The sequence below is a fragment of the Ostrea edulis genome, chromosome 2 (genome assembly GCF_947568905.1).
Source record: "Ostrea edulis chromosome 2, xbOstEdul1.1, whole genome shotgun sequence".
Lineage (NCBI taxonomy): Eukaryota > Metazoa > Mollusca > Bivalvia > Ostreida > Ostreidae > Ostrea > Ostrea edulis.
In genome coordinates this window covers 59,920,214-59,932,607 of record NC_079165.1, presented here as the reverse complement: position 1 = coordinate 59,932,607, position 12,394 = coordinate 59,920,214, and positions in this window count along the sequence as shown.

The following is a 12,394-nucleotide window of genomic DNA, read 5'->3' as shown; positions in this document are numbered from 1 at the left end:
TATTTTTACTAGGAAATTTACCAGTCCAGGTCCCGGAGTTGTTTCTCGCCTATGACAGCAGCGAAATTCAGACTAGTGTGGAAAATTTCGGACCTAGCTGTCAATTAAAATTTCACATAGTTTTTCACTACATGTATATTGTGTATTTGTACATACTCTGACTTTATTCCTACTCAAATGTATGTCTATTATAAACTTTATCTAATGTACCTCATATACCACATATAATGTGGTTTGAGCGATTAAATAAATTTGGAACTTGGTCATCGTTTACAATACAATAAAACTATTTTGAATACGCCTCAAATTGAACCTACTTAACTATGAACTCTTCTGAACATCTTACAGCTTCGGCTGTCCTCAATAACATCCTTACTACCTTTTCATTTACAAATGAAATATTTCAGCAATAAAATGGCGCTGACAAGTCTTTTTCACTGAGAACAAACACCAAATATCTCTGAGCCTAAGCAGCTCTGTTCTGAGGCATCTGTTTCGTAACACTGGAAGTCCGGTCGCATTTCTTCGTCATTTTCAGTGTCGACTAAATCACGTGACTCTTCCACATTTTCTAAGTTTTCGTTTCTAAGAAATTGGAGTCCGTTTATCCAAACGTTTGTTTCCTCTAGTAGCTATTCTACAGGACTGCTTTCTATTGAAACATGTCTCTCCAGTTGCTTGGATTGCTACATGTAGAAGTCCGTATTCTCCTTACACGATTTCCTACTTAAACATAAAAGCGTTTTGATTCGTTAGTCAGATACCCTAATACTACTCTACTATATAAAAGTCTATATCACGTGGGACAAATACGCCAGTTCTGCGTTGAAGGTGCATTTAAGTAGAACTTTGAAGGGGACAGAGTGGATCTATAGTCAGTGAGGAAGACGATAAAATGCATTAAAAGAGGCTTCTCTTTAAATATTTAGAAATTGAAAATGCAAAATACAATCAAAAGAAATATTTTACCTCAGTGAAAACATAAAAGCAATGTCATATTTGCAAGTAATATCCTGGATATGATACGTACGAGCAACGAATAAACGTGATATAATAAGAATTTCATGTATTTAATTACTCCTTGAATACTTATCATTTACTTAATTTGTGTATCATTTGAACTCTGGTGATGAAACTGCGTATGAGAAATTTATTGAGCACATTCACTTATTTGTCCCACTCCCGCATGTAAACAAATTGTTTCGAGCCTTACTGTGTACGAGATTTCTTCAATGGGAAATAACTCGAACATATTTGGAAACCGGCGTATTCCAAGTGCTTTTGATGAACTCAACAAGTTCTACAGTTTTACTCCCGAGCAAAGGTCCAAACAAAGAATGACATTGCTATGATATGGGGCTATCTTAGTCTTATGAAGAAGAAATGCTTACTCCTCCTAGGCACCTGATCCCACCTCTGGTATGTCCAGGGGTCCGTGTTGCCCAACTCTTTATTTTGTATTCCTTATAATAGGAGTTATGAGATTGATCACTGTTCGTTATCTTCACATTTCAATCTTAGATAGGCCACTGCACCGATCGTATCCTCAAAATCATCACAGAAATTATAGATCTGTCGATCCGTGGCACGGGTAAATTAAGGGGTGAAGATGAAATGTCACAATACATTCTAGGAATACTACATTGTTTCAAAAGAGGTAAACGGTTTGCCAAATGTTCCCAAGACTGATGATAAGTGTCTGGTATAAAAGAATTCACCCATTCCATGTGTCCTTGACACGACAATTTCACGTAGTTTCAATTTTTCACGCAAAGGCACTGAAGCACAGAATCCAATAAGATCGAAAAGTCCACCGACCGTTGACAAGACGTTTTGAGAACAGATGTATATCTCTATTTATTTGAAATTTTAAAAAATCGCTCTCAATATACCATGCCATGCTTAAACTCCTCTGAATCCGTGGATTGTCCGTGGATTGTCCGTATCAAACTCACGTCTTTGAGAGTTTTCGCTGGGTCATCTGCAGGGAACTATTGCAAAACCTGCTTGTTGTTTGAAGCCACTTTGTGAGGTCTAAGTTGACCACCAGAGAGTAATTCGTCTTGAGTGCGCTTGATCAAGTTGACAGTAGTGTCCACGTCCTCACAAGAAAACAATCAAACGTCAACATAAAAAATTATTTTCACAAAGTCTCAAACATCCTAATGAGCATTTACCAGATTTTCTTAGTCCATATGTGGCAACCGAAGGCGTAGGACTGCTCCCAAATACATGTACTGTCATACAATAATCTACTAATGGTATCGTGAGGTCGTTTTTAGCATGTCATATAAAACGGAAAAAATCTCGATGATTGTCAATAACCTTGAAATTATAAAACATTTGCTGGATGTCAGAAGTCACAGCAATAGCTTCTTTTCGAAATCGGAGCAAAATGCTTAACAGTGACCTCTTAACAGTACCTTGTTTAACTAATTGTCATTGTAGACAGCTGATCCATCAAAAAAGAACTCGAACACTATCTGGTTTCTTTGGGTGATAAACTGAAAACATTGGTAAGTACCAATATTCCTGAAATGTCGACAAGAGCAATGCAAGTTCTGCGTGTCCATCGTTTTATCATTCTGGCAATGAATTGTTTACCATGCTCTGGTTTTAGGGTATTATCAAATGACTTTGCTCACGTCTGTTGTTCTCCAGAATCGGCCGCTTATAACAAAATGGCAACGGTGCAATCCATCTGCCATCTGAATCTTGGACCATAACCAGCATCCATTATCTCAAGAAAAGCATCATCTTCGATCGAAGCATTAATAAGGTCGTCGTCGTGGGTAGTTCTAAATATGTCTGTGATGGTCCAGTGAATGCTCTGTTAGATTAAGGTAAAATTCAGGAGCGTTGACATTAGACTATTCCTGTACAAAATTATCGTTGTTAGCATTTTTGTTAGATGTTCCTTTCCCATAACGTTATTCATTCGTGCTGAATTTTGGGAATCTACGTCACTAAAAATTACACATAGTGCCTTGGGAGTTCTCCTTTAGTCTCCTCTACTTCACGGTTTACGGTCTAAATTTTCAAGTTAGCTTGGAATGAGGCTTATTTTTCATCAACTCTGTCTTTTCCCAATTGTTTGCCTCAAGAGTAAAGAACTTAAATTTGTGGAACATGACCTCTATGATCTTTGCCGTGTTTCTTTCTGGGAAATTGGAGGATTATCTTTAAAACCTTTTGTAGATTCAACAGCATCTCTTGAATGGTTTTCAAAGTTCGATAATTCCTCTTTGAGTAATTTTCTTATCTCGGTATTCACATTATGATCTGATTGGATAACTCTTCAAATTGTTCTAAATTTTAATACTTTCTCTATTGTAGCTATTGCAACAAGTTAGTGTGGTGATAAATCTCTTTCAGCTTCAGCGCACAACTAGTCACAAAATCGGAAACACCCTTAGAGGCTACAAAATTCTTGTGTATTTCGTTATAATAATAATAATGTCCTTTATTTAAACAGGATAGCACAATTAGTTTAAAAACTAGTTTACATTGTGGTCCTGGAAACATGTATACAGACAGCAGTATTATACAGATACAATATAAAATAGTATATGTTGTATACATACATGTACGCTATTTACATATTTAAAACCGAAAATAAATAAAAAATAAAACTGAAAATAATGAAAAACAAATCTATATGGTTTTAATTTCCCGAATGAAAAAAATTTCTGAGATAAGCGGATTTAAAAGTTTCCAATGTTGGGTAATATTTTAAAAATTCTGGCATATTATTTTATAACTGTGAACCGTAAATTGTAAAAGATCTTCTAAAATATTGTGTCTTTGCTCTCTGGATATATAATGAATCTGGTAGATCTACTGCTAATTTCATGAACATACTGAAAAACATCTAAATAATCGGGGGTTAGACCATGTAAAAGACAAGAATGATAGTTCGATATACAAAATAGTCTGACAGAGGCATCCATATAAGTTGCTGCATCATTTCTGTTGTAGGTGTATAAAAATTTCTATTTAAAATCACTCTAGCCGCTAGCTTTTGAAGTTTGCATAATTTGTAAAGACCGTCCTTGTTTTTCATATTGCCCCAAACAGTACAACAGTAGTTAAAATGAGGAAAAACAATTGTATGAAAATTTTTCAGCAATAATTCAGTTGACAAGAATGAACGTAATCTAGATAACACACCTATTTTGCTTGCAAGTTTTTCGGATCAAATTTCAGCATGTTCAGACCACGTGAGACATCTGTCAATATAAACACCAAGTAGTTTTGCAAATGATGCATTTTCGATGACGATATTGTCCACGTTTATGTATTGTAAGGTCTGATCCCTGATATCGTGTAATATAATTCCAATGCATCCTTGTTCAAGGCAATTTCCCCCCTTTAAAACCTCATAACTTCCATTTCAAATGCCTGCTTTCCACCGTCCGTTAGTTGACGTGTGTTCCGTGAGATTGAACGGCGATCATTCATGTTGTAAGAAGTTCGCCTCAAGTGCCAGATTTGTTTATTCCTTTAATATACCTCTGGGAAGAGTACAAAACCGGTGATGGGTTGCACACCATTGTTTTAAATGAAAGATTCGCCTGGCGCCACGCACAAAATATCAACAAAATGTATAAAAACAAATCAATGACGGAAATATTTTCTGAGTAACAGTTCATGTTTGAGCAAATATTGATTGTGTCTGCAAGTGGTGTTCTAATTTGCAGCCTGGACACTATGTATAAACAATAGTTCTGTCTTTTTGCGAAACAGAACTGTTAAACACTGGTAAATTCAACACGATACAAGGTATACCGAAATCCTCTGATAATTTTCTAATTTTACACAATGATCATTAGTTGAATTTTCTACCACACTTCTAGTGCCCACATTTCCTGGACTTTTCTATATACTAACGCTGGTGTAAAAGATCTGTAGTAGCATAAAATAACGTAAGGATATGAGTATTGAATCAGAAAGAAAATAATTCTTAATTTTAACCTTCAGAAAAAATCAAGGGCAGAGCATCCAGAATGGCCCCAATATGAATATAAACTAGCAAGTTCAAAATATCATGCAAATTTACTACACTCGGTTATTTTTTACTTTTATTTCCATAATTTTAAAACGAAAATTTCTTGCTATAATTTTGTTCTACTGACCAATAGTCATGAGTTTCTTGCAAATTTTTCAAATGATAAATGAAATGACAATTTACTATGTAGTTGATTCTACTGAAAAGATTTTTCCCTGGCCAATTACCTGATTAAAATTTAAAAGTTACAACTGTAAACAAGAATGATTAATGAGGCTCCATGACTTTCATATTTACTGACTGAAGAAAATACATGCACATGTAGGATAGGATAGGATTTATTCCACATTTGGCCCCAAACGGTGTTAGATTGAACATGTATGATTTAAATCAAGACATAATGAAAGTGAAGATAAAGAACAGCGATCAATCTAACAACTCAATTCGCAATACAAGATTGAATTCTAGTACGCAGATATAATACTCATATAAACCGTGGACATACTCATCACGGATATAGTCAGGGTTGATCCGCAGACTCAGCAGAAATCGACAGTGTATACGACTTGTAACTCAGAATCTTGCGTCCTTAAATATATGTGATAAAAAAAGTGATAAAACAATTAGATAGGTTACATGAGGAATGTTTTGGTTCCAGCTGACAAAGCTTGTAACAACATTGTCTTTGTTTGTAAGACTCATTATTACAACTGTACTTTAAACGAATTTGGCATTAACTCCACTTTTGGTCATCGTACCTATACTCCAACTGCCCTTTCAAAAGACGAAATTCTTCAAAACCATGCTTCAGTTTTAGACACATTTAATATCCCAGTCAATGGGTCGGATGAATATGAGTTGCCGTACCTATACTGGATTCCTAAACTTCATAAAAACCCTTACGAACAAAGATACATTGCTGGATCCAGTAAATTTTCTACCAGGCCCCTATCTTTGCTCCTCACGAAAATATTTACAGCTGTGAAGGAGAAAGTTCAAACGTACTGTGCGACTACATATGCCAGAAGTGGTGTCGATCAAATATGGATTCTAAAAAATTCTAAAGAACTTTTAGTAAACCTGAAATCACAAAACTTTTCTCAAATCAACAACATCAAAACGTATGACTTTTCAATTCTTTGCACGACCATTCCTCGAGATAAATTAAGACTAGACTTTTTGACATCATAGACAGCTGCTTCTTCAACAAAAATGGAAAACGCAAATATTCCTATCTAGTGATCAGTCATCCAAAAAATTACTTTGTTAAACGCCACTCTGGTTCCACGCACAAGTACTATGAAGTTGAAATAAAAAATATGCTGGAGTTCCTCATAGATAATATCTTCGTGTTCTTTAGTAATCAGGTCTTCCAACAGTCTGTTGGAATCCCCATGGGCACGAATCGTGCTCCTTTGTTAGCTGACCTGTTTTTATATTACTATGAAGCAGAATTTATTCAAAAACTTTTACGTGAGAAGACAAAATATCCTGTTGTGGCCTTCAATTCGACATTTAGATATATCGACGATGAATTATCTATTAACAATAATAATTTTCATTCATACGTCGATTCAATATATCCCAGTGAACTCGAAATAAAAGACACTACAGAGTCGTCTACTTCCGCTTCATACTTACATGTAGATATTTTATTGAAAGTAGATATTAACGGCAAACTAACAACTCAATTTTATGACAAAGGAATGATTTCAACTTCTCAATCGTCAACTTCCCATATTTATGTAGCAATATTCCATTATCACCTGCATATGGTGTTAATATCTCTCAACTGATTCGATAAGCAAGAGCTTATATATATATATATATATATATATATATCTCGTAAGTATATCGTTCTAAATACCGAAAGATATCATTTATGTTACATAAAGAACATTTAATTTGGAGTTCGAAGTGACTTCCTAATAATCAAGAGCTTGTTCTGCGTATGCTCAGTTTTTAAATCGAATCAGACTATTGACAAACAAGTTGAAGGTTCAGGGGTTTCAACAGTCTCGTTTAAAAGCAGCATTTCGCAAATTCTATGATCGTTATAACGACCTAGTTTGCCAATACAACTTATCATTGGGTCAAATGCTGTCTAACGTATTTCATGCCGATTGTTAGGCCGTTCTTGGCACACTGATTTTGACTACGGATAACTCCGTTTACCTGATCAAGATATAGTGCTCACAGCGGGTGTGACCGGTCGACAGGGGATGCTTACTCCTCCTTGGCACCTGATCCCACCTTTGGTATATCCAAAGGTCTGTGTTTACCCAACTCTCTATTTTGTATTGCTTATAGGAGTTATGAGATTAATCACTGTTCGTTATCTTTGCTTAAATTCATGATGTAAATGCTATAAAGAGACGGTGCACAAGGACAGAAATATTCCAGTTTTGAAATATTCACTTCTAACAAGCAGCATATACTATGATCCCCAATACTGTAAATAACAAAAATCACCTAATATACCTTGCATAACTGTAAGTCAATGTTAAAACATTTCCATCCATAAATTTGTCAAAAACTGAATAAAATTTTGTTGGTAATTATAATCTGATGCAGAGGGTAGCAAGAGACCGTGCTGTAGGAAAATTCATGTAAAATATTCACTTCTACCAAAGCAGCATGCACAAGTACATCCACAGTACAAAAATATACGAGGTGTACATCCTCGTATATACACGTATTTTGATGCATTGAAAATCATAATGTAAGTAGCAAGACGTTTGCTTTATAGAACTACTAGATGAAACCCGGGGAAAGCGTGGGAAATCACAACTAAAATAATATTGCACAGATGAAGGATTTTCTAAATGCATGTTTGAATTGTTGCGCACAAATGATTGATTGTATCTTGTTTAACGTCTCTCTCTCTCTCTCTCTCTCTCTCTCTCTCTCTCTCTCTCTCTCTCTCTCTCTCGATCTCTCTCTCTCGATCTTTATAATAAAGAATTGCATTTCATTTTTGAGAGTACATGAGTGTATAAACTTCGACGTTTCACGTCGGCATATACTTCATGAAGAACGTTAATGAAATCTATTTCTTATATTTACAGTCTAACTTTCATTTCTGTCGGAATTCCTAACCGTTTAAATAGACGAATTATATTTGTCAAGTAGTTTTGTATTCATATCGTTTATAAATAAGTTCGTTTGGTATTACATCTGGCCCTGTAAAGTTATCAAAAATGAGGCACGCGTTGAATCAAACCCTTACATTGCAAAAATAATGACGAAGATATACTTGTCTGAAAAATAGACATAAACTGCGAAAATGTGTCACATTTGTAGTATACTGACGTAGTTAAAATATGTACGAAACTTATATTTCCGGAAATATCCATGAAATTTAACTACTTTTGAACATATTTGAATAGGTCCGCATAATATCACCACTTTAAAATTTTCACACATATAACATCTATTTGTAAACATTCCACATGCAAAACATTACAATGGTGATATCATGCGGATTCTAATTATTTCTTATTTTAAAGTTCATATATATTTATAACACACAGGCACTCGACGTTTTAGATATCTATCATAAAAAATGTCTTCCTGTAAACATAATATTCACAAGGTATATCACGCCGCCATCTTGGGTTCCTTTTTTACCTGCTGCATCGCTTGAAAATTTCGGCGAAAAGTTCGATATAATATGATAATTAGACCCCTACCGTTTAGAAGCAACTCTGTCAAGGTCTTACCTCTCGCATCGTCATGGTGAACTGGAAATAAAGTCCATTTATCAGCTATAATCCAGGGTTGGGGTCAATTACATTGAAATGTAATTAATTAAATTACAATTACTTTGCTATTTTCTTCAATTAAATCAAATTACAATTACTCATTTTTAGAGCATGTAATTAATTGAATTACAATTACTTTGCAAAAGTGTAATCAAATTTTATTAGAAAACTAGTGGTAAATTATATAATCATGTGATTTATGAATAATAACACATTTACAAATTTATCTCAGATTACTGTTTCATTCGGCTATTACATTTGATCATCATCAGTTTGGTTTTAAATACACTAATAAAATATTGACTCAAGTATCAAATAGACTTAAAGGGATTGGTTCACGATTTTTGATAAAAATATTTTTCATTTTTGATGTTAAATTAAAAAAAATATAACTCATTTAATGTTGACAGCCAAAATTTTGACCTTCTGAATGCAAGAATAAAAGCAAAATTTTAGCCTTAAATCTGTGTTATGTAAACAAAGACTCGAGTCTTTTTATGTATACAAACAAACCAGTGAAATATTGATTTTGTAATATAAAGCATCTTAATTTTGCATAGTCACAAATTAACTGTTAGATGACACATTTTACCCCAAAAATGCTTGAAATGCGAAAGATATAATAAACTTAGATCGATATCCATTTCTTTTAAAAATTTCGTAAACAATAACATACCGCAATCTTTGTTTACAAAACAAATAATAAACTCTCTAAAATGAGCTTCTGTGATAATGTATAATCCTAATTTTTATGTGAACTCTTTTAAACACATTAGACAGTAGATTTTGATCATTAAAAGTGAAAAAGAAAATTTTGGGGAAAATCGTGAATCAGTCCCTTTAAGCAATATTGCAATAATATCATGCTAAAACAAATCTCATGGTCCTGGATTGTAATTAAAAGTAATTGTAATTGAAAGTAATAAAAAAGTAATTGAATTACGGGGCGTTTTCCTCAGGCAATTAATTACAATTACCTGCTTTTTCAATTACCCCAAACCTGCTATAATCAACCGTCAAACATCGTCTACTGCTTCTCAATTGCGAAAAATCACTGAAAGGCGGACGGAAGTTGACATAATTTTGAGATAGCCCTTTTTTCATTGATCGATAAAATCAAAAATAGTAAATATTGCAATTAGCAGTAAATATGTTCTAGAGAGCGAGGTAATGGATCTTGAACACTATTCTATTAGTATATACTTTATTCATTTTTTTTTTTACACCGTTAAACATATATATTCATGCATTCGTTGTATTGAAATTAGCCTAGTTGAAAGTAAATGTCATACGTAATAAGAAAAGTTCACAATTGAATTAACACATGCGCGCGCGTACATGTGGGTATACTCTCAAATGTTCACAGTGACATTTATACATCCAAATGTCCTGTCCTGCTTATCTGTAAATTTTCAGGGTTGTAACAATGGGTGACAAAACGTGGGTTGGAGTCGAAGCAAGCCCCCCTCCCCTCTTGAGCATTTCCAATGTTGTTTTGGTAATGCGATATATTTACTAAATTTCCCGTGCCAGCCTGTCCCGAAACCACACAATTGTGCCCGAATTTTATTGTTGTCTTAAAATGCTGAGAAAGGTCACCGAAGCTAGTTTTTGCTGTATCATATTAGATATAAACATAAGGCAACTTGAGTATGAAAAATGTCATTTATTCAAATGACGAACTAGATAACAAACTACTAACAAGGGGATCAGACTCAAACGATCCACTGAAAATGTCACTGAAATGGAGAAAGAAAATAAACAATGACAAAATAATTCCATATGTCTGATCCCCCAAATTTATCTATAAAAGTCTACATCAACTACAATAAAAAACAACCTTACAAAGATGCAGCAAAAAGATGGCACATCAAAAAATTGGCCACAAGATGAGATCAACAGATCACATCCCGTGCCATCCAAGGTGAGCTTGCGAGCAACAAAATACAGGTATGGACATTAAAATCAACCTTCATCACTTACACAAAGAAAACCTTCCTGAGTAGTTTCAACAATCGTGAATAATACATAAAGCAAATAACACAAATTCAAAATAACAATTTGTTAAAAATGGTTGACAGCAGTGAGACACTGGACTGTCAAATAACACGTTAAAATGTACAAAGAAGACTAAGACTTAATGATCTAAATAAACATGCAACCTTACTGAAGACTAGAATCAATCATAACTAAATGAGAATACATTTTATAACAGAAAACATGTAATGATAACAGCAGTGAAACACTGTCCTAATATCAATCATGTGGCTTCTTATGCAAACAGGAATGAGTATATGTTCATAAGATCATAACTAGAAACAAAGTAAAGTCATGAATGCCGGCAAGTAGGTCAAGCTACAGAAATACATACATGCATCAAATAATCGTTCCAGAAAACTCAAAAGAATTTTGATGTTAACAAACATGACCTAAAAGTGAATGGTTCACCCGAAATTAAAAAAAAACTATATAAATAAGACATGGAAATGACCCACATGTACAAATGTTATGACGCTTAAAGCAGCAGTGAGACACTGACCTGCTTTAATGTATTTAGTTAATGTTATAGTAATTGCAAAATGAGCTAGCTTATAGTTTGGTTCTTATGTACCGATGTAACACATTTGAATTCCAACGACCTAAATGCTGAATATAATTTTCTGAGAAACCTAACTGAGCAGCATGAGTGGCAGCTCCAATGCGAAAACTATGACCTTTGTAACGTCTGGGGTCAAGACCTGCAAATATTGCTGCTTTGGACAGTTGCCCACAAACATAAGAATAAGGAACTGGAACCCCATTGGTGAATTGAAAGAATGGACCTGATGTATGTGGAAAGGAGCTTTTATAGCGATATAGACTAAGCACTGGGCAATGTGCACTATGTGGGTTACTTTGAATTGTGATAATGACAGGGTCACTGTTCTTTTGAGATTTGTGGTGGTGTATGGTTATTTGAAGAGAAAGTGGGTCTTTTCCTTTCATTCGGAAGGAAACATCTTGAACCTGAATTACCTTATTGTAGTCTGAGGGTGATTTGATGACAACTTTACCTAAACGGAGGAAAGCATTAAAGCTAAGTAAATACAGAGCTTTGAGCAGCAATTTGTTGAGAGCCTGAGGAACAGTAAAGTCTGTGGCATTAAGTAATTTACAAAGTATTTCTTTTGTAACGGGCAATCTAGAATCCTTAAAAGGAGTTAGCTTGTGGCATCCCCTCAGGAGTTTCTTTACAATGAAAGATTGAGTAGGGTCTTTAACATCCAAGAGCTTATGAACATAGCTGAGAGCTGATATATGAGAGACAATACTACTGGCACTATACTGTTTTTCAAACAGATATCCTATAAAATTACAAATGCTCTGCAAAGGCAAAGGTAGTGAGACTATATTTGGAGACATCGCCCTGTACAGCTCCCACGAGTGTTTGTATGCAGCCCTAGTTGAAACTGACAAGGAAGCCCTTAAGATTGTCTGGGTGACAGAACTCAAATTTGCAACAGCTGTGGAGGAACCGCCGTTGGTTGTATGTCCAGGAGTGGCGCCAGACGACGAGCCTCCTGAAATTGGAAACGAGACAACCTATCTGCAATGATGTTATACTTTCCAGGAATGTGTTTTG